We start from the raw sequence: 27,996 nt of genomic DNA, 5'->3' as shown, positions 1-27,996 counted from the left end.
TAAGGAGGATTGGGTTGGGGATTCTAACTTCAAAGATATGTTGCCAAAGCATGAAAGGTCTGCTTTCCTATGTGCAAGCTTGGTGGTGATTGTGTTCAACTTAAGGATATACTGATGATCCTTTAGGAAAAACATGAGATTGACCACTTGTGGATCCCAACCTTTGGCTCAAGGTGATGAGGGATAACAAGTGACAAAGCTAGATTACCCTAGACAAAGCTCTATCAGAGGGATAACCTCGGTGAAGCTAGTGGATTTGCAAGATGGTAGGAATGGAAAACTTTGGCAAGGTGACAATAATTTTGAAGGCTTGGATGTGAAAATTAGGCTTTTTGGGATGCTAGCTAGGTTTGAGGGGATTGGTTTGATTCTAAAGCAAAGACCTAGATGAGATGGATGAGCTAAAATGCTTAATGGAATGACTAAGGATGGATGGCTTACCTACAAGGATGACTCTAAAGTGAAGCTTATGTAAGAAGATGTGGAGAAACAAGGGGGTCTAATCATAGAAATCTTGCCTAGTTGGTAAGACATAAGCAGGGTTAACTCTTGGATGCTTGCTAAATCTGATAGTGCGATCTAACCAAGCATCTTGACAGGTTTTGTCGGCTACTTTGTCTTCTGCTTTGTAGAGTTTTGCAATTCGAGGGCTTGGTGTTACTTCCTTTCTCTTGGCTAAAATTTCTTGGTATGCCTGAGATGGCTTGAGTTTGGCTTTGTGAAACTTTTATTTGGGTTTGGGTTGTTTTAACATAAATTTTAGAATCTGCTTGGCTTTGAAGATCTTGGTTGTTTTGCTTCAACGTGTTCAACTTTTGAAATAGGTAGTGACTACGCTAAGTGTACCCTAACCTAGGATTGACCAAGTTTGGAAAACATTCATTCAACAAGTAAAAGATCAAGCAATAGATAGAAACAACTAGATAGAATTTTGTGATTCTCAGAAGATAGTAACTGTGCCGTGGAGTGTGTATGTTTTACAAATATTTCAAGCAGTCACTTAAAACACATTAACATCCTAGATGGTTGTCTACAAGGCTAACAGTTGGTTTAGCTAGGGAGTCCTTGATATACCCAAGGTACGTGAGGCCCAAATCCGTAGATGAAACCAAAACAATGTCAAACAATCGAGAGGAGCGGTAACCCAATTCTCCTCTTTCACTTCTCAAGGGTATAAAGTTCCTTGAGACTTAGCCCAAATGACAAAATCTTGATCTGAAGAGAGGTGTCTTTGGATTCACCTTCTGATCTTTATACTCCGCCAAAATGCTGGAGTTGAGGTCCTCCCAAGGGGTGATGAAATCCCCAAGAAGGCCTCCTAAAAGCTAAGACAAGATTTTGGATCCTAATCTTATGCACCCAAGATGGCCTTGAAAGACGACAAGGGAAAAGAAGACTTGGATGATCTCGGGCTAAAAGGCAGAGTTCTTTTCCAACTAACACTTTAAGTTTTCTGATCTAGACCTTTTGAAAACACATGTGATTTAAGATGCAAAGGTTCGATTCCAATTTTAAATGCACCAACAAAAGAGAAGTGATCAAAAAATGAATACACCAAGAAGATTTAGGGTCAACAAAAAGTAAACTCGCACGCCCGGAGGCCCTCCACGTCAATTATCGATTGATTTTCTTTAAGGTATTCAAGATTGAGTGTAAGTTTGTTTTAAGCCCAAAAGAAAGATGTGTGTAAAGCTCAATTTCAGGTGCGCACTTGGAGGCCCTCCACGTCAAGATTTGTTCAATTTTTATGCCCAAATTAAGTGTTAGCGAGACTAATGTGTATTCAAAAAAATTTCTATCTTAGAAAAACCAATAAAAATACAAGTGAGTGGAATTTGATTTTTGTGGAGCACTTAACACCTTCTTAGGTAGACCCATCCCCATATATGGTGCTGATATTGCAACCAATGGTTAGAATGATGAGTGATTAAAGAGGGTGAGTCCAACAACAAATTCACTCGAAGTGTTTTTATTTGTTTTTATAACCTAGAAAGTTTCTAAAATGTAGATTCATTTTATGCCCCAAAAGATGAAGTGTGAGATATTATAATTATTAAATGACCTTTTGCATTCAAGATTGAATTTTTTGTTTTAATCATGCATTCATAAAAAAAAAAAGCTGATTTTAATCCATGGCACTCAAGAGTGATTTTAGCAACATGCATTCAAAGACAAGTGATTAAACATTCAAGTTTTTTCCTTTGAGCATTCAAGATTGAGATTTTGCGTGTTGTTTTAAGAACTTTGAAGTGCTTTGTTTTAACCATAGATCATTAAAGATTGTTTTGGACTCAAAAGTGAAAATGACTCTTTGGACTTTGGTTTTCATTCAAGATTTTGTGTTCTAGTTTTCATCTTTTAAGCCCAAAAACGATATTCCTACATTGTTTTGATGCATGAAAAACCTAAGAAACATTCAAGATTTTGCAACAAGACATTTGTTTGGAACAAATAACAAAGCTTTTTAGGACAATTTTGGCAACCATTTAGGACTCTTAGTTTTTATGAGATTTTTAAAAGAACTTTAAAATATTTGCAAATGAGGTTCATTTTTTCCTTGATTGATACTTTGAGTTTGATTTAGATTTTAGTGTGCACTTAGTGTTGATTTTGAACCTTTTGAAATGGAAACTTGAAGTTATTTTTAAATTCCCAAAAATGAAGTGTTCCTAACTTTGCATGAATGCATCAAAAACCTTGATGTTGCAAGGATGCAAATGATTGGATTGGTTTAGTCTCACTTGTTAAAACATTTTTTTTTTTTTGAAATTTTTTTTTTTTTAATGGAATTAAGTATGATTTGGGGGTTCATTTTAAGAACTTAAAAAAAAGTGTGTATGATTTTGTTTCTTTAAAAAAAAAATGCCAAGATCCCTCAAGAAGAAGAAGAAGAAGTAGACGAAATAGAAGAAGAATTCCAAGTGCTTTGTCCACCTATAAGATTGAAAAATCTGCAAACACTATGAGATAGACTATGAGTTCCTTTGTCTTCTTCATGCTCATGTGGACCTACAAAACCAATTTATACAATCCTACCAATCACAAAATAAGAAAAATTAGCCAAAATCAGAAAATGACATACAAAACTTGACTAAAAAAGCAATGAAGATGACCCATGTGGGGTCCCACCGGGCATGCCAAAATGTATATGCTACTTTAGTATGTTAGAAACACTAAATTAAAACAATAAAAAACATTTCCATACAAATTTAACATAGCTTCATGAGAGACAAAGTGAAGTCCTCAAACAAGAATATGAGCCATGGATAGGCTCTCTCAATGAGGATGATCACTTGATGTAGACATGTGTCTAATAGCTAAGATGGATTGATTATGTATGTATGCTCAAATGCTCAAATGGGCTTCAATGGAGGATTTTTGATAGATTTTGGTGAATAGATTTGATGTAAAAATGGCTTCTCAAAATGTCATTATGGCTTTACTTTCTAGATTGTGTTAAAATGGCTTGGGAGAGGATTCCTTAAATAGGCAGAGGGCTTGAGGGATCAAGGGATAGGATGCAAGGATGGGAGAAAGCTTATTAAAGGTTTAGATTGAATGAGAGGAGAGCACATGGATTGTGCTTCCTTACAACCAATCAGAAAGTGACAAATGTCACAAGGTCATTGGTTAGAGCAAGAGGGGTTGAGGGGTCAACAAAGGAGGCTCAAATCTCATAAAGACCCTCATAATGGCTTATAAGAGCAATGAATGGGCTTGTAAGAGTCATTTATGGCTTTGTGGGCTTCATAAAGTTTTATGGTTGGGATATTTGTGAGAGAGTTGAGATATTTTGACTTGGGTTGGATTAAGAAAGTCTTAAGCTTGACTTAGGAATGTACAAATGGTTAAGGCTTGGATTAAGATTAGATCAGGCATGTTAGAGATGGGCAAGTGGATTGCATTTAATGAGGGTGGGAGAAGGAGGAGATATTTGTTGACTTTGGCTTGGGTTAGCAAGTCTTAACCTATGTCTAGGCTTTGGATGAGGATGAAGACTTTCTAGAAGAGTCTAGAACTTCCTAGGATGAGGATAAATAAGGTTTTTAGGAAATAAATAAAGTTTTATTTATTTTAAGGGTTTGGATTGAGGAGATATTTATTAAAATATTTTTAATAAACATGAGGATTAATATTTAATCTTAATTAAATATTTTGAGGTTGGATTAGGGGTAAGAAATGATGGGATTAGCCTTTAATCAAAATTAAAGAAGGATTAGAAGATTTTGGAAGAGGCTAGTGGTCTTAAGGAAATTGGCCAAGTTTTGGGCAAAAAATAAATAAATTATTTATTTTGAGATTTTTGGTCAATTTATTAATTAAATAATTAATAAATAAGGAAATAATGTTTCAATAAGATTTAAACATTTTTGGGAGGGATTCCTTAATTGAATATTTTTAATTAAGATAAAGGGATTTAATGGCATAAAAATAAATAAATTAATTAATTAATAAATGATGATGTCATCAGGAACTTTTTTCAGAAAATAAAAATATTTTATTTTTTAAAGGATTTTTAGGTGTCTACATTTTCCCCCTCTTTGATGTGATGTCGCAAGTGGCATGGCATCAAAGATAAGAAAATAAGATGCCCAAGGCTAGAGAAGAAGAGGAGAGAATGGACTACAAGATGCCCCCTCAAGAAGGCGGCGGGGAGAGAAAGTGAGGCTCGACGACTTCTTGAAAAGTACAAGAATCTTGGTAGGTGGGAGGACGAAGAGTGGCTTAAGAGAAGAGGTTTAGTTAGCTCAAACTCTCACTATGGGAGAATGATAAAGGAGAATCAGATGCACAAGAGGAAGCAAGCTTAAGACTTTATGGAATGTGGAGGATGAAGGAGCAGAGCACTATAAAAAAGAATCCAGGATAGGGTGAAGGATGAGGGGATTATAAAGCTGATGTAATAGGATTTGAAAGAGTTAGATTGGTGGAAGATGGGTTTCAGAGATCCCTACGACTAGGATTGTGGATCTCGAAAGATGAGGCTTGGTGGATTGATTGGATTGGTGGATCCCTAAGACTAGGATTGTGGATCTCTAAAGCTAAGAGTGATGATTGATTCTGAGAGATACAATTGCACAAGCTGAGGTAGGAGAGATGAATGTTGGATATGGATGGGGGATAATGGAGATGAAGGGAATCCATTGAAGCTTTTTGAGCAGGGGGATACTTCAAAGAGAAGTACCACCACGTAGTTGAGCACTAGATTTGCTATAGGACTATTGGTTAATTGCCAAGGGTACCAAGAATATCAAGGCCTTTTCACCAACTGTCCAGAGGACTGACGAACTAACTCAAAACACACAAGGATTGCCCTAGCATCACACATGAAACTTAGAGGAAACAACGTGGAACTAACACTAGGTAACCCATAAGCAAAAAAGAAACAAATGAAAGACTTGATCAAAATTGCATGCTCAGAGTGCCCCATTCACAGCATACCATGATATGAAAGATTGTGGCAATCTTGAGGAGGGAACAAAAAGATTTCTTGAAAAAGATACTTCAAGACCCAAAAGGGAAGATTCCAAATCAAAAGAAAGTGAAAATCCAAAAGAGAACCGTTTGCCAATGAGATGGGTAGGATGAGGTACTAACGGACCAAGATCAGACATGAGGAAAGCTATATCCTACAAGGATCTATTGGAGAGCACCTAAGATGGTGGATTTGGATGAGTGATGCACTTTCCAAGCTAAACTAAGAAGGCTAACACTTTGATGATAGGAGATCTAGCTAAAGGATGCATTGGAATAGCTAACCAAGATTTGTGCGATGTGTGCAAGATGTTGATCAAGGATGAACTAACACGAAAGCTGGATAGATACAATAGTACTAAGCTAAAGAGGATGTACAAGCTGATAGATCAAGACATGTTACAAATTTACAAGGTTGTTCATGTTTTGGTTTTGTGAGATGGAAATGTTTGTGAAGGATGGGATGTCTATAATAGTTGATAGGCAGATAGGTAGATGGTTTGTGAAAAGCTTAAGTGAAAATGGGGTTCTTTGTGTGCATGTGATAGGATACAAACTAGGATACAAGCTTTGGTATATAATACAAGCTAGAACATGGTACAAGCTTTGGACAATATTTGGATATACAAGCTATGATACAAGTGATGATACAAGATTTACAAGCTGGGGTACAAGATTTACAAGCTAAGGTACAAGATTTACAAGCTTCATTAAATTTTGGATATTTGGTTGGAACACCAAGGGAACAAGCAAGTGTTTTATGGGATGGTGGGTGAATGGATGAGGGATAGGCTAGTGATAGATAATGGATTAGTCTTAGTACAAAAGGTGCCTAAATTACCAGGTTTTCACCAAGGTACCTATCCAAGGCACTTGAATTGCCAAGTTTTCACCATTGGACACTTATTTCTCTTTACTATTTTTTTGTATTTTTCAAAAGCTGGGTATAACAAGGATCTTCAAGCATAGAAATTCTTGAGATGAATGATGTTAGTAGGATCATTCAAGAGTTATCCTTCTGGCGTAGATAGCTAATAGGCTCCAGAGCCAAAGGAGGTAGTGACAACATAAGGACCAAGCCACGTAGGTCCAAACTTGTCTTTCTTTTCTTGATCAGCTTGGACTTTCATATTTTCTTTGAGGACCATGTCACCCAGCTGAAAGTGTCGTGGAAGCACCTTCTTTTTGAAATTCCTTTTGAGATGAGTTTGATAGACTGTGAGATGATCATAGGCTTCTTGTTGCTTCTCGTCTAAGAGATCTAGCTGGGTGAGCCGAGCTACTCTGTATTCTTCATCTAATATTTGCCCTTGCAAAGATATGTGCAAGGAGGGAAGTTCAACCTCTATGGGTAGTACTACTTCGGGACCATAGACTAAGGAGTATGGAGTGGTGCCTATGAATGTATGGAAGGAAGTGAGATAGGCCCATAGGGCTAGACTTATTTGTAGGTGCCAATCATGGCCGGAATAATTGACAATTTTCTTTAGGATTTTGAGGAGGGTTTTGTTAGTTGCCTCTGCCTGGCCGTTACCTTGTGGGAAATATAGGCTAGAAAAGTGGTGATGGATGTGGAGGGATGTGCATAATTCTTCCATGTTGAGATTTTCAAAGTTACCTCCGTGGTTGGTGAAGATGGTGGATGGGATGTCGAAGCGGCAAACAATGTGGTACAAGATGAACTTGGAGACCTGAACTCCTGTAGCTGAGACTAGGAGGACTGCTTCCACCCATTTAGTGAAATATTCTGTAGTTGTTATTATCCATTTATGTCAATCAGATGAGAGAGGTGTGATAGTTCCAACTACATCAAGGCCCCAACAAGAAAAAGGCCAAGGTGGTGTAATAGGCTGTAGATCCTGTGCTCGAGCATGCACAAGATTTGTGTGCTGCTAACATGGGAGACACTTTCTAAAAAAGTCACAGGAGTCTTCTTCAATGGTAGGCAAATAGTAGCCTGCTCTGAGGATTTTTTGCATGAGGAAAATACCACTTGTGTGGGCACAACAAAGTTCATAGTGTACTTCTTTTAATGCCATCGTTGCCCTATTTTCATCTAAACATCGAGAGAGAGAGAGTATCATGATAACCCTGACGATATAGGGTATTGGCTACAATAACATAGTGGGATGATTTTCGAATGAGGTTTTGGCGTTGGGTACGTGTGAGGTGAGGGGAGATGATACCATCTTTAAGGTAAGCGTGAATCTCATGGTACCAAGGGGATTGGGGACCAACCAAGATACAAACATAGTTTGAGTCATCATTCACATAGGCAAGTGTGAGTAGCTGCTCGACTAAAAACTCATACTGCGTAACTACTTGGGGAATTTCCAAGAGCAAGCTGATAGTAGCCATAGCGTCTGCTACTTTGTTTTGCATTCGAGGCACTTGTGTAAACTAAAGCTTTGTAAAATGTTGGGTTAGCTGATCAACTAGCTCTATGTAGGGTAATAGCTTTTCATCTTTGGTTTTATATTCATTTAGGGCCTGCTTGATGATGAGCTGAGAATTGCCAAAGATTTGTAACTTAGTGATGTTCCATTCTGCAACTATCTTTAATCTTGCTATGAGAGCCTCATATTCAGCTATTTTGTTGGTGCTAGGGAATTGTAGCTTGAAAGCTTTTGGAATGTAATCTCCTTGAGGTGTGACCAACAATATTCCTGCCCCTGATCCATGAGATGTATATGAGCCATCAAAATAATGTTTCCATGTGGGTTGTTCTTCAATTAGATAGATATGCTTATCTAGAAATTTTGTGATCAAAGGATATGTATCTACTATAGGTGCATCAGCTAGGTGATCTACTATAGCTTGCCCTTTGATTGCCTTTCTGTCTACATACTAGATGTCAAATTCACTAAGGAGCATAACCCATTTTGCCAAACGACATATAAGTGCTATTCTGGAGAGCATATACTTGAGAGGGTCAATCTTGGAGACTAGTTGGATGGTATGACTTAGCTTGTAGTGGCGAAGCTTTTGAGTTGAGAAAACAACTGCCAAACAAGCTTTTTCCATAGGAGTATAGTTGAGTTCATAACAAACTAGGGTTCTACTGATGTAGTAGATGGCTATTTCTCTGCCGTAGTCATCGAGTTGTGCTAGAAGTGCCCCTAGATCAGTAGGCATTGCTGATATGTACAAGATCAAGGGACTACCAAGAATTGGTGGAACCAAGATAGGGGGATTGATGAGATACTTCTTGAGATGATCAAAACTATGTTGACATAAAGGATCCCACTTGAAGTTTTTATCCTTCTTCAGTAAATGTGCAAATGGCGTACACTTATCTACAAGCTGGGAGATGAAGCGTCAAATGGATTGAAGCTTTCCCTGAAGAGAGCAAAGCTATCATAGTGTCTAGGGAGGAGGCATGTCTAGGATAGCCCCAACCTTCTTCGGGTCAATCTTTATACCTTGTTTAGAAGCTATAAAGCATAGAAGCTTGCCAGATGTGACCCCAAAGACACATTTCTTTGGATTCAACATGAGATGATATTTGGCTAACCTATCAAAGAATTTCTCTAGGTTAGCAAGATGATCCATGAAGGTGTGAGATTTAACCAAGATATCATCCACATAATCCTCTAAAATTCTATGGATAATATCATGGAAAATGGCTGTCATAGCTCTTTGATAGGTAGCCCTAGCATTCTTTAGGCCAAAAGGCATCATGTTGTAGCAAAAGGTTCCCCAAGGGGTAGTGAATGTTGTCTTATGCTAATCCTCTTCTGAAATCTTGATTTGATTATATCCAAAAAATCCATCCATGAGGGATAGAATTTCATGTCCAACTGTAAGGTCTACAATTATATCTATGTTGGGTAAGGGAAAATCATCTTTTGGACAAGCTTTGTTAAGGTCTCTGAAATCAGTGCAAATTCTAATGTTATCGAAAGGCTTAGTGATGGGGACCATGTTGGAGATCCATTCCAAGTAGTCAATAGGTCAGATAACCTTAGCAGCTAACATTCTTTCTAATTCAGCTTTGACCAGTAATGCCACCTTGGGGTGCATTTTTCTAAGCTTTTGTCTGACGGGTTTGATCTTTGGATCGACTGCAAGATGATGAACTACAAGCTTTGGATCTAGTCATGGCATGTCCTGATATGACCATGCAAATTGCCCAATGTTCTCTCTTAAGACCTCAAAGAGGAGGTCAGCTTGGTCTTGTGATAGGGATGTAGCAATGTGAACAAGTCTGGGGATCTCTAGAGAACCGATGTTGACTTCTCTAGTATCCTCAATTAGAATAGAAGACACCTCTGGTCGACTATCTTGAGGAGGCAATGCTAAAACCTCATGTTCTGCTTGTGACTCTAGATTTTCTTGCTAAGGGGTTCTCTTCACTGCCTTAGCTAGTCCCAAATTCACCTTAGTTTCAGTTTTGGGTGTATCGGAACTAGGTTGGGGATTTGCTCAAAAAATACCCCTTTGGATCTAGCTTATAGATATAGGTAGAATCTGGCTTTGTTTGCTTGTGAGGAGTTTGGGCTCCCATGAATTTTAGAAGTGCTTCCTCTGATGTGAACTCATCAATATGTATGATGCTTGGTTGGTCCCAATCTATGAGTTGTGGATAGGCGAGTGGTAGGTCAATGAAATTTATGGATAGTTTTTGGAGAACAGAGTCTTCGAGGAAGATTTGGTCTGGGATATCGGTGCAGGTTCTCTTTTCAACTTCCTCAAGAATGTCTTTGGTTTTGACAAGGTCATGGTGAATGTTTGAAAAAGCATGACCGTTCTCACTGGTGCCCCTAGTTGTGGGTATGCCAAAGCCAAGACTTGACTTCGATTCCCACTTGTGTGCATCGATGGGACACTGCATGCCTCTTTCTTCTGGTCCTAGACAACCAGCTTGATAGGTCCATTTGTTAGTGATGAGCTTATGTTCTTGGGGATACTTTTGGCTGAAGTGATCAAGGCGTGCTTGATTTCTTGGAGGTGCATCCTTATGTAAGCAATTGTTGATATCTGAAATGAGCTCCTCATGAAGAGGGATTTTTGAGGATACAAAGGTTGTTGGGAAAAACTGTTTGTATCAAGGAGGTGGAATCTCCTTAGCTTTGTGATATGTCAGTCATCCGTGGGCATTTGGATAGTGTGGGGTGCCCCGACAGAAAATGTGTCTGATAGACTATACTCTCCATAGCCTTTGTTATTGATCTTCATGGTAGACAGGGTGGAGGCGACAATGGTTTCTGGGTCATTACAAGTGTGGGATGAGCTGGCGATGGCTGTGTCGATATCAATTCCAAGGCAATGGTTTGTATATGAAGCTTCAACCGCATTGCAGTAAGCAAAGAGTTCTGGATTGGCATGGATGGTTACCTCAGTGCCCTGATGCAAAAATTTGATGCACTGATGGTAAGTGGATGGAACAGCTTTCATGGCATGAATCCATGGGCGACCGAGGAGGATGTTAAATGGTAGGTTTAGATCAATAACATGGTAGAGTGTTTCTTGGATGACTGGCCCAACCTTGATTGGCAGCAAAATAGTTCCTTCTGTGGTTCTTTCCAAGTTGTCATAAGCTTTGATCTTGAGAACCTCACTGATGATATCTGCCTCAGTATACCCAGCTTGTTTTATGAATTTTAGGGTGCAAATATTCAAGGCTTATCCATTATCTATCATTACTCTTTTTACGAAAAAATTGGATACCATGATGGCTATGCGAAGCAGAAGGGTGTGATCTGGCTCAACCATGGGTATGTTGGTGGGTTTGAATGATAGGGAAAATGAGGAGGATAGGTGTCTAATGAGATTACAAAAATTAGTAGTGTTGATATTTGAAGGGACACGAGATTCTATGAGAGCACTTTCAAGGATGTTTTTATACATAGGACTAGTGTGGAAAAGGTCTAAAATGGAGATTTGTGTTGGAATGTTCCCGAGGTGTTCCAAGATATTGTATTGGATTTTTGATGAAGCTAATGATACTGCTAGGGTTGATAGTCCTGATGGGACTAATGGGGCTGCGATGTTCAATCACGCTCTTCTGGTGGTGATTGCACACTTATTGTTTGGGCCTTGGATATTGATAACATTGACGGAAGGCTCCTTTTTAGATATACAGCCGATGAGGCTACCATAGTCTATGTAGGATGAAGTGTGGTCGTTGTTCTTCCCATGCTGTTGTTGTTGGTTGTTGGTGTTGTTGTTGTTGTTGTTGGTTTGTGATTTTAGTTTTTACTTTGTTGGTGCCATTGTTATAGCCTTTGTTCCAAGTGCTACTATGGAGGAAATATTCTCTCAACAAGAGGTAGGTGGATAAACAGGATTCAAAAGCTCAACATAATTGATCAAATCACAAATTAGTAAAAGGCCAAGGGTTGGAAAAGTTGATTGCTCAATCTAAACTAAATTGATCTTGTAGATGAAGATCACCACCCCCAGACCTGTGATATGGACAAGTGTGAATGGTACAAGATTTCATCCATTACTTGCAACATATGGATACTCCATTTAGCATGATTGATAATGAAAAAATATTGTTGAAACTACAAGAAATAAGGTACATTATTATAGATGGTAAACTTTGGTGGAGGAACCATGAAGGAATATTACTAGAATGTGTCAACCAGGAGGATTCAATCAAGGTATTAACTAAGATGCATGTTGGAGTTTGGGAGGACATTACATGGTCAAGAAAATAGTTCACAAGGTATTGAGAGCTAGTTTTTGGTGGCCAAGCCTATTTAAAGATGATCATTGTTTAGTTAGGAAGTATGACCCTTATTAGAGGTTTGTTGGAAAATTAAAATTTTATGTGACACACCATTGAAGCCTATAGAGATTCAAGCCCATTTTTAGTAATGGGGAATTGATTTAATTGGAGAAATAGCTAATAAATTCAACAATGTATATTCATGGATCCTTGTAGCCACTAATTACTTCATCAAGTGGGTAGAAACTATCCCAACTAGAAAAGTAACTAGTAAATTTGTGAATATTTTTGTGTTGAATAACATAACTACTAGGTTTGGGTGCCCAGAGAGAATTATGATAGATTTTGCAATGTGTTTTAGATCTAATGAATCTATATAATTATGTGACAAATATGCTATTACTAGGTCTAATTCTTCCAATTACCATCCTCAAGGAAATGGAAAGGCATAATACATAATTAAGATCCTGGTGAAAATTATCAAAAGAATCTTGGATAATAACAAGAAAGCATGGGACTCCAAGTTACCATTGGCAATTTGGGCTGATAGGATAACAATTAAGAAGGCTATTGGAGTATCACCATTTTACCTTGTATATGGGATTTAGGAAAGAATGTCCCTAAACAACTTAATCAGTTTGTACAATTTTGTCCAAAAGTATGATGAGGATATTGTAGATGATATGCAAGAAAGGATAGATGAACTTGTTGGTTTGAATGCACACAAAAGAGAAGCACTTCGAAGAAATACCAAATTATAGTTGTAAATAAAAGACTTGTTTGAAAAAAAGACTATAGAAAGAAATTTTGAAATAGATGACATGGTTATAATATGGAAAGCAATACTTGAAGACAAAGGAAAATATGAGAAATTTGACCACTTCTTGTTAGGCCCCTATATCATTCATGACAACTGGGCTAAAGATTTATATCAATTGAAAGAACTTTATAGTAACCTTCTTGAACTACTAGTTCATGGAAAGTTTCTAAAGAGGTGATTCAACTAAAAGGTATCATATTCTACATGAATAGTAGTTAGATAGATGAGATTTGTATATATTATTTATAGTGAGTTTCCCTCTAGCTATTTTGTTGGTTTGTTTTGTTTTGTTTTAGAGGTATCCAATTTTGTCAAGTTTTTGGTTTTCTCTAACCAAAAATTTTGAGTCCTTACATGAATATAGAATATCCATAATCCCTATATAGAGCCACTATTAGCCTCTCCTAAGAGTTTCTTCTTTTTTAAAGCTTAAATTTGAAAATCTGGTTAGCAATGATCTCATTTTAAATTTTTAGGGTGGGAAATTATTATCAAAAACCCTAGTCATTAAAAAAATAGGTTTATCCTCATTATTCTTTGAAATTTTTATTTTAGGGTTTTCTTTGATCAAGAATAATCTTATAAAAATTGTTATATCTTAAGTTTTCCATTATTTATGTCCCCTTTATCAAAAATTAATTACGTCAGGCCCTTCGATTTTTAATTTATCATTATGTTTTGCCTATGATGGACCCTTGATGTAGATTATTTTAAAAACCATAATATGAAAAGCTACTCAAAGGTCATCCCTTTGACTCTATATTAAAACATACAAGTTTTTTAAATTTTGTGACAAAGTGATATTATGACACATTTCCCATGAGACCATAGAAATACAACACTTTGAATGTTTGAACAAGATCCATGAGATTTATATTAGATTAAGGGCTGACAATCATCGCTAAATGAAGATGTACTAAGTTTAACTATAGAGACACAGTAAGAAAAAGACACATGGACATAGTGCAGTCAGAGAGATTGTGAGTCTCAAAAGGATAACGTCATTAGATGAACAAGTGTCACAATTTGAATTGATTATGGCTGAGGGTAAGAGGGTTTTAAAACTTCCTTTTAGCTATTGATCAAGTTAAGGATCAAGAAATATCATATTATCACTATGAGGAGATGCTTGGATTTTAAATAAAGTGACAATGTGACATGGTCCAATGTGTCCAGGTGGTCCATAAAAGGAAACAAAACATGATCTATCTTGACTGTCAGATCAAAAGCTCATCAGTGAACAATGCTTTGTCATGATAAAAAATTATTTTATGTAAAAACCATGTGATAAAGTGAGAATACACCACATGTCTTGAGTGGGCCTTACCCTATAATAAAAAGAGCTATTTTCACACCATTGATCTTTCTCTAATCAATAATAGTCACTTTGTCTCTCTGGAAAGTAACAAGGTTTTTAGATAATGCGAGAAAATGACATGGCGTCACATGTCCTTGTGGGCCATATAAAGAAAGGTGAACATATTTTCTTATAGTTGTCAAATCATAATATAATCCATGATGGTCATGTTGTCGCTATTCAAAAATGTGAGTTCTTTAACCAATGTGACTCTAAGACATGGGGATATGTTCACAGGTCGGCTAGCCATGAAGAAAACCAATGAAAGGAATAAGGTTAATTTGTATCATCTGATACATGATAGATCTATGACTATGATTGTGTCACTAATGAAATACATAAGGTTTTTAACCATAGTGACAAAGCAAAAAGCTACCACATGTCCAGGGTTTTGCAACCAGTACAAAAAGGATTTAAATAGATAAGGTGCTTTCTAGTTGGCAAAGTATAATTGGATTGACCGCCACATCAATGGGTAGAAAAATGATTCAATGATAATTTCCATTTTAGCTATTAGATGTGTTGAGAATCAATGGCATACTTTCAAAATTTCTTGTGATACATGCATACACACTCTTTTCAAAAATTTTGTGGTCAATTCATGTGGATGTAATTTAGAAATATAATGCAAACATAACATTCTATTTTGCAAGAGAAGTGATTGAAAAACTAGAACGGAGCACAAGGAAAAAAGAATGTAGTGCTAAGGGGATTGCAAATTATTTCAAGAAAATAGTAAGAGTGATAGCCAAGAGTGGGCTACAACTCTTTAAGAAGTGGTTTTCAATAAGAAAGCTTTTGGCTCCACATGGAAATGTTTGGAACTTTGACTTTAAAAAATTGGTGGTGCCTGGATATTTAATGGATTTAGACCTCTTGACTTTGGTTTCAATGATGTATGATCTAGTCACTAAGTCTATGTGAGGAATAAATGGGGATTGCCTCATAAAAATAATGCCCAAGGAGATCAAAGAAGTTTTAAGGATGGATCCATTTTTTGAATATCATGAGGCTATTGATTTTTTAAAATTGGAGAAAAGGTATAAAGCCCAGAGGGTTTATGTGATAAAAGGACCTTTGAGAGAACATCTGACATTCATTGGGACTACAAGTTTGGTTACAACTTCAACCCCATGGCCTTTGAAGAAATAATTTTCTAGTTCCTGTGCTCTGGATATATACATGTCTTTGTGTAGGATTTTTAGGGAAGATAAACATAGCTATATGCCTATTAGGTTTATGTATATGATGGTGCATTTCTTTCTTTGGAGTTGATGTTATCTTTGATTTTGCCTCATTTTTTGCTAATGAAATTTATAATGGATTGATTAGAATTATAAAGGGAAAGGTAGAGAAATCTTTTGGATGGTATTCAATGTTGCTACATATGTTCCTCTTCAAGAGAGCTGCCCATTCTAGAGGAGAAATGCAATTAACAAAGGAACATGAGGGAGAAGTTCTACCTATCCAACTATGAAATGGAGACATGTCATTAGATGTGAATGAAGTAGGTTTTGTCAAATTTGATAGATATTTTACGACAAAGTTGATGACTCCTAAATTGTTGTTAGATTTTGTTAGACCCTTGGACTCCACTACTGGATTAAAGGTTTCTCATAACTTGGTTGGCATCATTCCTTATCCAATTTATATTTTTTTTTAGAGTATATGGGTATCAAAGAACCCCTCATGTTTTACCATACCAAGTTCCTCCAAAGGTCATCCTACCTGAGATTCTATGGAAAATGGGAGATTTGGAGTAAACTGTGTTGGTAGGAAGGTCTAGAGGCTCAATATTTTCCACTTGCACTATTTTCCATTAGCATATAATCACAAAAGGTGGATGGCTTTTCTTGTATAAGTTTTTAGATCCCTGTAAGATGGAAACATCTCATGCCATATTTTCTAACCTTGAGGGATTCTTTGAAATCTTAAAAAATAGAGAAAAGGCAAAGCATTATGACCATAGATTTTACTCCCCTAAGGAAATCATAAGGAATGAGTTTTCCTTATAAAAAAGAGAAATTAAGAAGGATAAATGGAGGGTTTATTGCAGGGTCCTAGAGTTTGTGAAAGCCTTTGATAAAGATTATAGTCCATTAGCATATGCTAAAACTATAATTGACAAGGTAAATAAATTGATGACCTTCTTTACTGAGATTATGGACACATTGAATGAAAAGAAGTCTCTCTTGATCAAAACATACCCTAGTCAGCTAAGAGAGGTCATGTAGATGTTAGCTTTTACTCTTGCTATAAACTCAAGGTAGTATATCATCGAAAAGAGACTAGGGTATAGTGTGGTTAAAATGGAAGAGGATGTTAATAAGAAAGGAAAGCAAAAGAGTGATGTCAATTTGCCCTCTTCCTTAGCACACAAGAGACATACATCTTAAATATACTCATCTAAGCATGCATCCAAAAAGAAAAATATTGGAGAATCTACTATTCCTAAGGGTTAGATGTATACACCATCTTAGTCACCTCTTTACCTTGGTAATGGCTAGTTGACAACTGAACAATTGGAACAATTGGGAAATTAGGGTGATGTTTTTGTTACTTTAGTTGAATTGGAGGAAGGGAAATCAAAGGAGCCTCCTATGCCAAGCATGGAATTAATTGTTAGAGATTTCAAAGGTAAGGAGTTTGACCATGTTATTGAGAAAGCTAGTCACAATTTTTTTGTTAGATGATAGTTTTGTGAAGTCTGGAGCATTCAAACAATTTTCTTGGATGATAAATATTTTTGATTTTGAGGAAAGATTTTACAAAAGGCAAGTAGAGCAACCTAATAGAGAGGAAATGGTGGACCAACAACCTATAGAGGAAACAAGTAATGGAAAATCACATGAGGTTATTATAGAGCTAGAGAAAGATAAAATTCAAGAGACCCCTACTCCACCAGAGAACATTGACAGTTAGAATGTATGGCAGTAAATAATTATAAAAAAGGAAGAAAGTGATTATTACTATAAGATACCTTATCTTTGTGATTCATCCACTATGGGTATACCTATGTAACAAAACATTGAAATTACTTTCAGAGCATTTAGATTATGCCATGTGCACCTAATTCAACAGTCTCAAGGGTTTTTGAATTTTTTTTTTGTCTCTTATGTAACTATGTTTTTTTGAAGGACAAGTGTCCTTTTTCCTCTAAACCTGAAGCTTTTTTCAACTCATCCTATGTAAATGAGTTCCAAAGGCTAGAGAGGGGGTCTTCATCTTTGAATGAACATACACTTTTATATTATTTATCCTATTTTGAGTTTTTCTCATTGGAGTTGACATTGGATTTTGTTGCGGTCTTACAATGTACACCCTATTTCTCCTATAAGTGGGGACCCCATGGTAAATTTTTTCCTACCAAGATCCTAGTTCAGAGTCTGGGTCACATTTTGGACTCCCCTAGGAGTCTAGGTCAAGCCCTAGTATCTAACTAGAGAGACCCATATAATCAAAAAGATACAAGAAGTTCTCTTTCTGGAGGGCTATTTGAACTTTCAAAAAGGTGCATATATGCACACCCTTTTGGAGTGATGCAAATGTGCACCTATAGAAGTGTGCATCTGCACACTCCCAAAGGAATGTACTAGTGCACCTCCCATGGTTGCACAATTGTGTTGTCTCTAAAGATGCACATGTGTGCACCTCCCCCACTCCTTATCCTCACTTGTTCTTCACTTCCCCCCATGTTCTAAACCTCTTTACATGCACTCCCAGATCTATTTTCTTTCTCTTGCAATCATAAACAAGGTCAACACTCACATGAAGGTGCACAAACTAAGGTATAGCTAACAAAAAGAAAAACCTAAGACTTCAAAGACCTAAGGAAGGTCTGCATATGTAAACCTTCCCTCACACCTTAACAAATGAAAAAATAATTAAATTTCACTTATCTTCAAAGGGCATATGAAGGTGCACATCTCTACACCAAGAACACAAAACAAAAACTTAACTCTTTCCCCCACACTTTCCATGCACAATGCACACCTCACATAGGTGTGCATGTGTGCATGCATGCAACTACACATAGAATCCATTCAAGGGTTAAAGTAGTGCACATGCACACCTATAAGGGTGCACTAGGTGTAGTGAAGTGCAAAACACAAAATTTTGGGGGGATGGAACTATTTTGATTATACTTTGATTGGTTTTGACCTATTTCAAAGTTAATTAGAGTCTTTTTAAGGTTAATTTTTAACGTTCCCACTAGTGTTTGCCTTGCTTGTACAGATAAAATGGCATCCTCATCCTCTTCAATGGCAGAAAAGATGGCTTTGAAACTAGTCACATTTTGATATCAAGGGGCACCAAGGAAATCAAGGTTTCAAGATGGACACATCAATATCAAAGATAGAACTTGGAGATATAGACTAGAATGTGTTCCTCATGATTTGTAACAAATCTAAAGAAATCTATGTAATGTTGTCAACACTCATCTGGTCAAACCTTGTCAACACAACTTTACATCAAACATTAGTTCAATCTTCAAAATTGATAATAACCCTTGTGGAACACTATGTGATAGAAGAGAAGGTTGCTAAGAGAGTTATAGGAGAGATAGTCCTAAACCTTTGACCTAAGAACATTGAGAAGGTATTTCACCTTCCCAAGGTGGACCAATATCTACGAATAGCTTACGATAGAGAAGAATGATGGCACAAGGATAATTTGAAAGAAGCACAAGAAATTATGTAATCCTCCTTCCTTATTCATAGAACATTAGTGGGTTTCAGAGTGGGTAAGGTTGACATGATAAGGTTTATACGAAGGATGATATCGGGTATGCAATTTTGCTATTGAGTAGAGCTATGGGACTCCCAAAAAAAGCTCAACATCAGACCTAGATGGTTCAATTCATTGAGACCATCAAGACATCAAAGATGCCAATTTATTGGGTTACCATCCTAAGTGACAAATTGGATGAGAAACTAATAGCTGTCAAAACCAACCCATGCTTCTAAATTACATCATACATGGTGTGTTTGTTGGTGGCAAGAACCATAGACTACCCATGCCTCTATAGAAAGGGATGCAAATACTTGGACCTATGTGGTATATCAAAATTGGTGAAAAAGAAACTCCCACTATAAAGTGTGGAATACAGGGTGGTGAATGATGGTTTCATCTTTGCAAGCATCAGGTTCATCAAAGGTGATTGCACCAAAAGAATGTTAGTAGAGGCAATAGCCAAGATCACATAAATTGACAACTACATTTAGTTCAAAAAATTCACCTCTCTTAGGATAACTAGTACTCTATTATGCCCAAAAAGGCTCCTAAGATACCCATCTGATAGGCTCATCCTACTGGACATTGCATGCCAACTCACTTCTGCATACGATAGAGTGAGAAGACAATATAAGAAGACATTGGTATGGCCCATCACAATTGGACCTTTCAAGGTGAAATGAAAGTAAGATATTATAACCTTGAATTATGAGTGGGACCATTATCCCTTGGAAGAATAAAACTCCCCTCATCCATACTTTGATAACATTGGCATGACACACCACCTGGTAGGGATAGAGATTGGATGAACATTGTAGATGACTAAAATGTCCATATAAGGGACTATTGGAGGATGACTCGATATTTAGAAAAACATGTGCTGAAGATAAAGATTGGGCTCTTAAGGCTATGGAAAAGGATGTTGAATATGTCATGGATCCATTATATAACTGAGATAAAATCTATGACCGGCCAATAATGAATGTTGAGATTGAGAGGAATGAAAATATTCATATAAATCATTAGGCTAGGCACATAGTCAATTTAAAAATGAAATGGATTAAGAATGCATTTAAACTAGATCTAGTTCCTCAGGTCATACCCCTACAAGCCATGACAAGGTTTAACAATGGAAAAGGTGCAAAAGCCACTGTACCAACCTTCCCCACTCAATCCCTAGTAAGGCCAGAAATAGTTTATCAACATGAATGGGAGGTTGAGTACTTTCAAGTTGATAGAGGCATGAAAAGGTAAAGATTACCTTCTAGGGAAAAGAAGAAAACAACTCAAGAACATGAATAACTTCAACTGGCATAAGATGAGGCACAAGTTGAGCCTCAAGTACAAGAGCCAACCTAAGTGCTACAACAACATGAACATCTAGAACAATAGCCAAAAGAATAGGTAGAGGAGTAGAGGGTACCACCAAAAGAAACTAAAGAGGAAGAAGCCTCCCCCTCAACTCCAAAAATGGAAAGAGTTGGAACATAGAAAAGGAGATTAAAAAAGAAAAACACTCCATCACCACAAGTGCCTAAGACCATCCTAGAAGTAGAGAATGAAGAAAAAGGGAAAAAATAGAATCTTTCCCCTTGAGTCAAAGACCTCAATTGGCTAAAGCAATCAAGGAAGAAAAGAGAATGTTTCCATCTCCTCTAAGGGAGCCTATCTAAGTGTCAACTTCAGAGGATGAAAAAAAAAGATGGATAGATGATATGCAGGGTCAATAAAATCATGTCTTTGACCTCTCTAATTTTCACTTTATTCTAGTAGGCACTAATATGGTGGGAGAGAAAATAAGAGATACTCCCATGAGTGAACCTGTAGGAGAGGATTGGATTTAATTTCCACCTCTACCTCAAGGACCTCTATGTTTCCCACAACCACCATCTCAAGATCTAGTGATTTTGGATAAAGGGTCAGTGACTCCACTTCCCCTAGCTACTAAAGAAGAAGAAAAAGTGATTGAGGAATGGGAATTCCAATAGTTGCATGCCAATGAAGTATCTAAGGAAGGGAAAATACATGAAGAGTCTCAATAGACTCCTCAAAATACTGAAGATCTTTCTCGATAGGGGAAGACTCCAGAGAGGACTGATAAGGGAAAGGAGCCTACAATAGGGAAAACCTCTTTAGCCAAGTACATGTTTCCCATGAACACCACACTGACATGGATAAAGACAGAGGTTATGTTTCACCAAAAGAGGTAGCTAGACCTAACAACCAAGAAGGGAATGAAGGAATTAGTAAAAGCAATCAAGAAGACTAAGCCACCTATCAGTGATTTTTAAACACTAGCCTTCATAATGAAGAACCAAGATTAGGACTTACTTGCACATATAGTCATTCCTACTCCACATGTTGACACCAAATAACTGACTCCTAAAGATTACCATATCAAGGAGTTCATGTTTGGAAGACCCATGGTAGACAAAGCCAAAGTGATGATCACTATAGGTATGAAAGAAGTATTTAGCCATATGCACCAAGATGAGTTTGAGTTGATAGTATTGTGGAAGAAAAATGAGCTACTAAGAGGCTACTTAAATAAATTTGTGAGGCTTATCGACCTAGAAAATTTAGAGATTACTCTCAAATCAACATTAGATAGAAGAAGAGTAGGGCTAGCACAGTTAGATCCATTTTTGGAAGCATGTCATAAATGCCATGACAATTTTAAGGAGAAAGCTATGCAGATCATATAGGAAAATTTGGGCTTGGTGCACCACATCCAGTCAAGGGCCAACAAGTTGGTTTCTATAGTGAACCAAGATTTTGGGCTGATGGATGAAGTTCATACCTAGGATAAATACCTATAGAGTTTGAGAGAAATAAAAGGTCAAAGGTATCATATGTTAATGGAGATATATGTGGTTGAGGAGTTTGTTAAACTTGATGATTAGATAGAGAAAATATCAGTAGGTAAGAAAGTTATGGAAGGATTGCATGATGAGATTTAGAGGAATAAAGATAGGGTTCAAGAGTAGTTTTTAGAAAAGGAAAGGTACTACAATATTGCTAGCCTTGTGATTTTTGAGGATGAGCCAAAGAACAAGCTTTATACAGTGCAATTAGTTGTCCAACAATTTAGAGCTACATTTAAAGAAGATTCATCAAAAATTGACATTAGACAAGCCTTCAAAACTGAGGAAGCACTGTTGGAATTGGACACCAAGCTTGAATATTTTGTGGAAACAAGGATCAAAGTAAGAAGTTACTAATAGATAGTAAAGAATAAGTATGAGAGCTTATATTTACTGGAAGCTACTAAAGTGGCTAAGATAATAGAGAAGTTTAACAGAAAACAACCATACATCATTTTGGTTTAAATAGGGAAAAAAATTGAAATGCTGGAAATCAAGTTTTGACACTTAGGAAAATTTTGGATTTTTGGAACTCGTTACCAAGGTGCACAGGTGTGCTTTTCTCAGAGGTGCACCAATAGTTAACTGTTAGTTCCTAATTTAGAGCTTTCCATGCACTAGAAACATATTTTGATTGTAGTTCAACTTCTAGAAATGCCTAGAGAAGGTTAGGCTTCCATTTTTAGAGTTTCTAGAGACTTTCAGATCATCTTACAACTATATTATTCTTATCTTCTCATTATTTTATTCTTTTGTATCATGTAAAGGCTCATGCACCCATTAATTGATGTAAATAAGGGTGGATACTTACTTCACACCATTTAGAGAGTCAATTTGTATATAATTAGATTTATTTTATTAATTTTTAGCATGAGTTTCATTTCAAGAACTCTCTCTCCTAACACAAAAGGAGATGATTATTTCCTATAAATACATGGATGTAATATGTAGTCTAGGATATATTTTGATGCAATAATATATGTTATTGGTGCTCTCATTTTGAATATACTTATTCTCAATAGAGTGTGCTATTTTTGTGAATGCATACATTCATAAATAATAATGGAGCCAATGGTTTTATTGTGTTGTTATAATTGTGTGACCTTTTAGTTCTAGTATTTGCCTTGTGTTAACAAATTTCATTGACACAATGAATTGGAGAAAGAATAAATCTTTGTTCTTGCATAATGTCTTGTCTAACATGAGCTCACTTTTAGTGACCTTGCACTTTGATGAAACATGAAATATATTTTGGTTTATATTAAGTTCCCATCAATGATTGCATTAGTGAAATTGAGGAAGCGTTGCTCCTATTTTCATTATTTTTCTACCTGCTTAGCTAAAGCAACAAAGGAAGAAAGGACAAAATCTCCATAGTGACACCTCCATCTCCTCTAAGGAAGTCTATCTAGGTATCAACATTAGAGGATGAACAATAGAGATGGATAGATGATATAGAGGGTCAAGAAACTGATGTCTTCAACCTCTATGATTTTGACTTTATGCTAGTATGCACTAAGATGATGGGAGAGAAAATAAGAGATACACACATGTGTGAAGCCTTAGGAGAGGATTGGAATCAATTGTCACCTCTACCTCAAGGACCTCTAGGTATTCCACAACTACCATCTTAAGATTTGGTAGTTTTGGATAAAGGGTTAGTGACTTCACTTGCCCAGCTGCTAAAGAAAAAGAACAAACTGTGACCTACGAAGGGGAATTCTAGTAGCTACATACCAATAAAGTATCTAAGGAAGGGAAAATATATGAAGAGCCTCAACAGACTCCTCAAAATAAAGAGGCTAGGACTTTAGCCCAATTAGAGACAATGACTCCCACCAAAGATCTTTCTTGATAGGAGAAGGCTTTAGAGAGGATTGATAAGGGAAAGAAGCTTGTAGTAGGATCAATCTCTTTAACCAAGTACATATCTCCCATGGGAACCACATTGACATGGTTGAAGAGGTTATTTTTCACCAAAAGAGGTAGTTGGACCTAACAACCAAGGAGGGAATGAAGGAATTAGTAAAAGCAATCAAGAATCCTAAGCCACCTACAAGTGATGCACGAAAAATGGCCTTCATAATGAAGAACCAAGATCAAGACTTCCTTAGTCACATAGCTATTCCTCCTTCACATGCTAAAACCAAAGAAATGACTCTTAAAGACTACCAAATCAAGGAGGTCATGTTGGGAAGAGCCACGGTAGACACAACCAAAGTGATGATCACTACGGGTATGAGAGAATTGTTATGGTATATGGACTAGGATAAGTCTGAGTTGATAGCATAATGAAAGAAAAATGAGCTACTAAGAGGCTACTTATATGAAGTTGTGGGCCCTATCAACCTGGAAAACCTAGAGATTACTCTTGCCGCAACATTAGAGAGAAGAGGAGTAGGGACAAAATAGTTATATCAATTTCTGGAAGCATGTTACCAATGGGGTGACAATTTTGAGGAGAAAGGTGTGTAGATCATATAGGGAAATTTGGGCATGTTACACCACATCTAGTCAAGTGCCAACAAGTTGGTTTCTATAGTGAACCAAGATTTTGGATTGATGGATGAAATTCATACCTAGGCTAAAGACCTATAAGATTTGAGAGTAGTAAAAGGTCAAAGGTATCATATGATAATGGAGATATGTGTAGTTGAGGAGATTGACAAGCTTGATGATTGGATAGAGAAAATATTGGCCCTTAATAAAGTTATGGAAGGATTGCATGATGAGATTTAGTGGATTAAAGATAGGGCTCCAGAGTAGTGTTTAGAAATGGAAAGGTACTACAACACTATTATTCTTGAGATTTTTGAGGATGAGTCAAAGACCAAGATTTTTATGGTGCAGCAGTTGTCCAATAGTTTAGACCTACATTTGAAGAAGCTTCATCACAAAATGACATTAGATAAGCCTTCAAACCCAAAAAAGCACTATTGGAACTAGACACCAAGCTTAAGGATTTTATAGAAACAATGATCAAAGTAAGTAATTAGAAGCTAGTAAAGGATAAGTATGAGAGTTTAGATTTGTTGGAATCTACTCAAGTGGCTAAGATAATAGAGAATTTTAAGTGAAAACATCCATACATCATTTTTGTGTAAAGAGGGAAGAAATATAGATGCTAGAAATCAAGTTTTGACACTTCAATTTTTTTTGGATTTTTGAAACCTACCACCAAGGTATGTAGGTGTGTAGGCATGCTTTTCTCAAAGGTGCACTAACATTTTTGAAGAAAAAGAGTTGTGCTGACAATTAACTAGTAGCTCCTAATTTAGAGCTTTCCATGCACCAAAAATGCATTTTGACGGTAGTTCAACTTCAAAAAATTCCTAGAGAAGATTGATCTTCCATTTTTAGAGCTTCCAGAGACATCTAGATCATCTTATAGTTGCATTCTTCTTATCTTCTCATTCTTTTATTTTTTTGCATCATGTAAAGGCTCATGCACCCATTAATTGATATAAACAAGGGTGGAGACCTACGTAGCACCATTTATAGAATTAGTTTGAATATAATTAGATTTATTTTATTAGTTTTTAGCATGAGTTTCATTTTAAGAACTCTCTATAATAACACAAAAGGAGGCCATGATTTATTATAAATACATGGATGTAATGTGTACTCCTAGCCATTATTTTGATGCAATAATATATACTATTGGTGCTCTCATCTTGAGTGTAGTTATTCTTGTCAGAGTGTGTTATTTTTGTGAGTGCATATTCATGAATAATAATGGAATCAATGATTTTATTGTGTTTTTATGATTGTGTGACCTTTTAGTTTAACATATTTTTCTGGTGTAATGAATTGGAGAAATGATCATCTTTGTTCTTGCATAGTATCTTGTCTTGCATGAGCGCACTTTTTGTGGCCTTCTGATTTGATGAAATGTGAAACATCTATTAGTTTATATTAAGTTCCCATTGATGATTGCATTAGTGAAATTGAGGAAGTGTTGCTCCTATTTTCATTGGTTTTCTATCTGATCTTTTTGACGATATAATTTGCAGACATGTTGCTATCATTGTTTATGTCTATTATGAATTTCCCTTTCAAATTAATTGTTTTAATCTCTCGTTACCTTATCTTTTTTATTTTCTTTGTTAACATTTGGTTAAAATAAGAATTCATATAGTTGCATCAATAACTTGTATTCATCATAGAAACAATAAATACCCTAAAATATATTTCTTTTGTGGTTACTTTTTCAAGCAGAAAAAGATCAAATAGATTATCCAAAATTGTTCCAAACTAGCAAAGGCCTCATCATGAATATACACATTTATCTTCCATTAAGAAAATTATATTACATCCCAAGATTGTCTGAAACCTTGAAGTTGATCCTCGACTAGCTTTTCAAGAGAAGAGTTTGAAAGGATTCTTGTATTTTAGCATAGTTCAAAATGACACCTCAACTATTTATATATTTTCAAAGAAGACAATGCAAAAGTATTTATAGCCTAGTTACCCAATCTAGATCTTGTCTCTTCTTGTGTTGCTGATTTTCTAGAATTTGATGATAATGTATATTGAATTTTAGTTATATTTCACTTCGAATTATATCCGAGTTCATATTTTTCTATTAATCTATTGGCTTATATAAGTGCTTGATATGAATTTGGGAGAATTGAAAGTTTTCAAAATAAAGATCATGACAAGAATAAGATTTTAAATTGAGTATTGTTCTCCTCTTCACAAAGTGATATAATAGATTAGGTTCTTTGTTTCAAAATTTTGTGAGTATTAGCCCAATAGACAAGATACTGATCATATCTTAAAATTGGTAAAATCTGGATGAACTATATAGTATAAAATTAATCTATCAAAATCTTTTAATTTCAATGTTGTGAACTTGAAAGTATAGCCTACACTTGTTTTAAGGAGCATTGGGATCTAAGGAGTTTTTCATCTTGTATCCCTTTTTTATCCCTTAAAATAGAAGAATCATAGGCATTTATTTGTCATTATGGAATTCATTGTAAGAAATTATAAATGTATTGAAGACTTATCAATTCTTAGGTATACCCACCTGAATTTTGTAGAGTTCAAAGGGAAGAAGACTAAAGTAGTATTAACATGTTGGCCCTACTGACTTGCTTTAGGAATACCCATTATAGTTTTTGGATGTCTCCTAGGTATCCTTTTCATTTACAAAAGGTAGTTAAAATCTTGTCAAATCAAGAGTCAACATGATGTAAACCAAATAAATGATGTAGATGATGACCATCACCGATATATTTGTGATATGGATTAGTATTAGTGGTATTTAAGGACATTATTCATTACTTGTAGTATATTTTTGCACCACTTGCAATGAATCACAATGAGAAGAGATCCTTGAAACTCTAGGCTATTGAATCTATTATTGTTGATTGAAAATTGTGGTGGAGAAATATTGAAGGGTTGTTGTTAAATTCTATTAACAAGGAGGAATCAATAAAAATTCTAGCAAAGATGCACAATGGACCATGTGGTGGTCATTATATCACCAAGAAAACAACCTACAAGATGATAACATCTAGGTTTTGGTGGCCAACTTTATTCAAAGATGCTTGTGAATTGGTGAAGAAGTGTAACCTGTGTCAAAGGTTTGATGGCAACCTAGAATTTTCTAGAAATATGCCATTAAGACTAGTGGAGGTACAAGCCCCTTTCTAGCAATGGGGCATTGACTTCATAGGTGAAAATTCTAATAATTCAAGTGATGGTCACTCATGAATTTTGGTTGCTACTAATTATTTTACAAAATGGGTAGAAGTTATACCAACTAGGGTATCATCTAGAAAAGTTGTAAATAATTTCCTTTAAACAATATAATTACTAAGTTTGGATATGCAGAGAAGATTGTAACAAAGAATGCTATGCGCTTTAGGTTTGATGAATTTTTTTAATTTAGTGATAAATATAACATAACCAGATCAACTTCTTCTCCATATCACCGACAAGGAAATTGACAACTTGAATCTACAAATAAGAGTCTACTAAATATTATTAAGAGGATCTTAGATGAAAATACGAAGGCTTGGGACTCTAAATTATCCTTGGCAATATGGGTAGATAAGGTAAT

Source organism: Cupressus sempervirens, chromosome 3 (assembly GCF_028749045.1).
Source record: "Cupressus sempervirens isolate cs-2001-9-10 chromosome 3, ASM2874904v1, whole genome shotgun sequence".
In the NCBI taxonomy this organism is placed as follows: Eukaryota; Viridiplantae; Streptophyta; class Pinopsida; order Cupressales; family Cupressaceae; genus Cupressus; species Cupressus sempervirens.
The sequence above is the reverse complement of the archived record's forward strand: the minus strand, read 5'-3'. Positions refer to the sequence as shown.